At 34.8% G+C, this 4106-nt stretch overlaps 1 pseudogene; it reads left to right on the plus strand.

Moving 5' to 3' along the window:
- The first annotated feature begins 1390 nt into the window (after positions 1 to 1390).
- LOC114198756 (U4 spliceosomal RNA) lies at positions 1391 to 1548 on the plus strand (annotated as a pseudogene).
- The last annotated feature ends 2558 nt before the right edge of the window (positions 1549 to 4106 follow it).

A 4106-nucleotide genomic window follows, 5' to 3' on the forward strand; every position in this document is an offset into this window, starting at 1 on the left:
GTTTCCCCTGTTATTAATATCTATCACTATGGTATATTTGTTACAATTAACCAATATTTATACATTATTACTAACTAAAGTTTATACTTTTTTTTAGATTGCCTTAGCTTTTTACTTAATGTTCTCTTTCTGTTCCAGGATCTCATCCAGGATACCGCATTAAATTTAATTGTCATGTCTCCTTAGGATTTTCTTGGCTGTGACAGTTTCTTAGTCTTTCCTTGTTTTTGATAAACTTGACAGTTCTGAGGAGTATTGACCAGCTACATTGTAGATGTCCCCTCAAATATAATTTATCTGATGTTTATCCTCATAATTTCACTGGGGTTATGTGTTTGGGGGATTATGATCACAGGAGTAAGTTGCCATTTTCATCATATCAAAGGTATATACTATCAAGAAGAGTTACTGCTTCATCACCTGGCTGATGTTAAACTTAATCACCTGGTTGAGTTAGTATTTCTTAGGTTTCTCTACTCAAAATTACTCTTGTTTTCTTCCCTTATACTCTTGGAAGGAAGTGACTATGCAAGCCACACTTAAGAAATGGAGAGCTAGGCTCCACCTCTATGAGGGTAAAATATTTACATAAATTATTTGGAACTCCTCTCCATAAATTTGTCTCTCCTCCCTCATTTGTTTATTTATTCGATCACTTATTTATATTGCTATGGACTCATAGCTATTTTATACCTATATTATAATCCAATGTCTTTTATCTCTTGTTGTTCAAATTGTTTTCAGCCTTGGACATCAGGAACTCTTTCAGTTGGCTCTTGATCCTTTTGACAAACCCCAGTGATTGTGACTTGTTTTTGTTTTTGTTTTTGTTTTGAGCTCTTCCTAAATTTCTGATACTAGAAGATAATCCAGGTTCAACTTGTGTATATCCTTCCTCAGTACTAAAATCAACCACCTCTATAATGAATCCTGGTTCCTCTTGTTGGAGGATGGTATTAGAAACCAAAATCTGGGTGCTAGATGTGCCATTGCTCCTGGGGTGTTGTTGCCCCTAGACTTTCTCAGTGCAAAAAGCAAAGAAATATATGTATGTATACTAACTGGTATATATACATTATCTATATTTCTGTATGTAGCCACTGGTATCAGTACTAAGCCAAACATAACACTGATGTCTCCAATTCTAATCCATTATCATGTGTATCATTCTAGGCTCTTACCCATGCTTCTGTGTAAATTCACATTCCAATAGTGAGAAACCTGGCCACAGTCATGCACCATTTCCTTAATTTTTCTACTCCAATATAAATGTATTGCTGTAACTCTGGGTTTTTTTCATATTACAGACTGCACTCAATTCTAAAATTACTTAGGTCAGCACCTTTCTTCCTTACCCCTTCAGTGAGGTTGTTTCATAATTTGGAATACAAGCTTTGCGCAGTGGCAGTATCATAGCCAAAGAGGTTTATCCGAGGCGCGATTATTGCTAATTGAAAAATTTCTCATAATTTGGAATACAGTTATACCATTTTGCCCCATTTTGCATCTACTATGAGATCTCCCAACATCTTAAATGATTTCTAAATTTGCATACACTGAGGTTTCACTAATGCTCAGTAAAGTTCTATGGGTTTTGACAAATGCAGTGTCATGTAACCACTACAACATCATACAGAATAGATTCACCACCTTAAAAAAAAAAAAAATCCCCTGTGTTTTATCCATTCCTTATATTCCCCCCAGCCAAACTGGCAATCACAGATCTTTTGTACCACCATTATATAGTTTTGCCCTCTCCAGATTATTGTGTAATTAGAATCATACAGGATGTAGCCTTTTCAGACTATTTTCTTTCATTTAGCAACATGTGCTTAAGATTCATTCATATCTTATTGTTGTTTGTTCACTCATTTCTGACCATGGAATGCTATTCTATTGTATGAATGTATCACAATCTTCTTATCCATTTACATATGAAAAGACATCTTAGTTGTTTCCAGTTTCTGATGATTATGAATAAAGCAGCTATAAACATTCACATGCTGGTTTTCATGTGGATGTAAGTTTTCAAATCATTTGGGTAAATATCTACACACATGACTGCTAATCCTCGATCATATGGTGAGACTGTGTGTTGCTTTATAAAAAACTGCTTATCTCCTAAAGTGACCATACCATTTTGCATTCCCACCAGCAATTAATAGAGTTCCTGTAGCTCTGTATTCTCATTAGCAATTGGTATTTCCAGTTTTCTGGATTTTCACCATTTCAATATATGTGTCCACTACTTAATTTTTTTGAAGATTTTATTTATTTGTTTGAGAGAGAGAGAAAGGGAGATAGCAAGGAGGGAGAATGAGAGGGAGAAGCAGACTCCCTGCTGAGCAAAGAGCTCAATTCGGAACTTGATCCCAGGACCCTGAGATCACAACCTGAGCCAAAGGCAAATGTTTTACCAACTGAGCCACCTAGGTGCCCCACTATCTAATCTTTAATTCAAGTTTTTTGTTGCTATTCCAGTAATGACTGCTTAGGTAACTGGCATAAATTGAATAGCCACAAACTAGTTACCTTTAGTTATTTCCACCGTAAATATGAGGGTACTGTCCATATGAGGGGGTTATTGTGCCTGGACAGTTGAGTCTCTGGAGCACTAACAATCCTCATTGTTGCACTTGAAAATATGTTATATGATAGAGAATAGGAAATCAACTTAATTTTTTTCCTACAGCATAGCCAATTATCTCATCATTTCTCTAAATATTTGTATATCCATTTCAATTAGTTACCAATTTATTTAAATTTGGGTTTGTTTCTGGGCTGTTTATTCCGATTTTGTGTGTATCTGTCTGTCATAGTACTACATTGTTTTGTTAATACAGATTTTGTATTTGTCTTAATATGTGGAACTGCTTTCTCCCTATTTTATCCCTATTTTTCAAAATCTTATCCATTTGGGAAGTTTCTTCTTTTGTATACAATTTTAAAGTAATTTTCTAAGTCACCTTTCCCAAAAAATTTTTGCTAGAATTTTGGTTAGAATTGCTTTGAATTTATTAATGTGAAAGAAATTTATATGTTTACAATGCAAAATAATCTCCTTCATGAACATAATATGTTTCACCATTTGGTTTTTGTTTTAGGTACTTTAAAGTAACTTTGGCATTTTTTTCACAAATATTTTTGTACACTTTCTTAGACAATCCTTAGATACTTCACAATTTTTGTTGCTTGTATAAATGGTATTTACTCTATATTTCCTGGTTTGTAATGGATGAATCCTATTGATTTTATTGCTGACGTTAGATCCAGCATTTTTTGCATTTTACTATTAGTTTAAGAACTTAATTTTTTAAGTTTTATATATAAATTTTCATACCTTCTTAAATAATAAAAATTCTGTCTCTTTCTTTCCAGTCATTATACTTCATGTATATTTTTCTTATGTTATTGCTTTGGTCAGAACCAGTAGTAGGTTAACCAGTTGTCCCAGTTTACCTGTGTCTGAGAGGGCTTCTAGGACATGGGACTTACTGTTAACTGTCCAAGTCAAACCACTCAGGTTTCCTGGGACTGAGGAGTTTCCCAGGACACGGTGCTAAATTCAGGAAAGTCCCAGGCAAACCAGAAGGACTTGATCACCCTGCCTGTGGGAACTGGCTGAATGGTAGCAAGAAGAGAGGAAATCATTGTCTTGTTTTTTTTTTTAAAGATTTTATTTATTTATTTGAGAGAGAGAGTGAGAGACAGAGAGCACGAGAGGGAAGAGGGTCAGAGGGAGAAGCAGACTCCCCGCTGAGAAGGGAGCCCGATGTGGGACTTGATCCCGGGACTCCAGGATCATGACCTGAGCCAAAGGCAGTCGCTTAACCAACTGAGCCACCCAGGTGCTCCATTGTCTTGTTCTTTACATTAAAGGTAATGTGGCTAATTATTTCCATTAAATACATTATACCCTATAGAATTCTTTTAATAGCTTTTATTAAGTTAAGAAAGCTAATTTCTATTGCTTGTTTTCTAATCATTTTAAACACAAATAATTGTTAACATTTATCTAGTTCTTTTTCTTTACCTGTCAAGATAATAGATTTTGTTTTGTGTTGAATCATCCCAGCATTTTGGGGGACAGATGCTATTATATCATA

Source organism: Eumetopias jubatus, unplaced genomic scaffold (assembly GCF_037043125.1).
Source record: "Eumetopias jubatus isolate StellerSeaLion01/CBP00866 unplaced genomic scaffold, mEumJub1_p1.0 scaffold_2, whole genome shotgun sequence".
In the NCBI taxonomy this organism is placed as follows: Eukaryota; Metazoa; Chordata; class Mammalia; order Carnivora; family Otariidae; genus Eumetopias; species Eumetopias jubatus.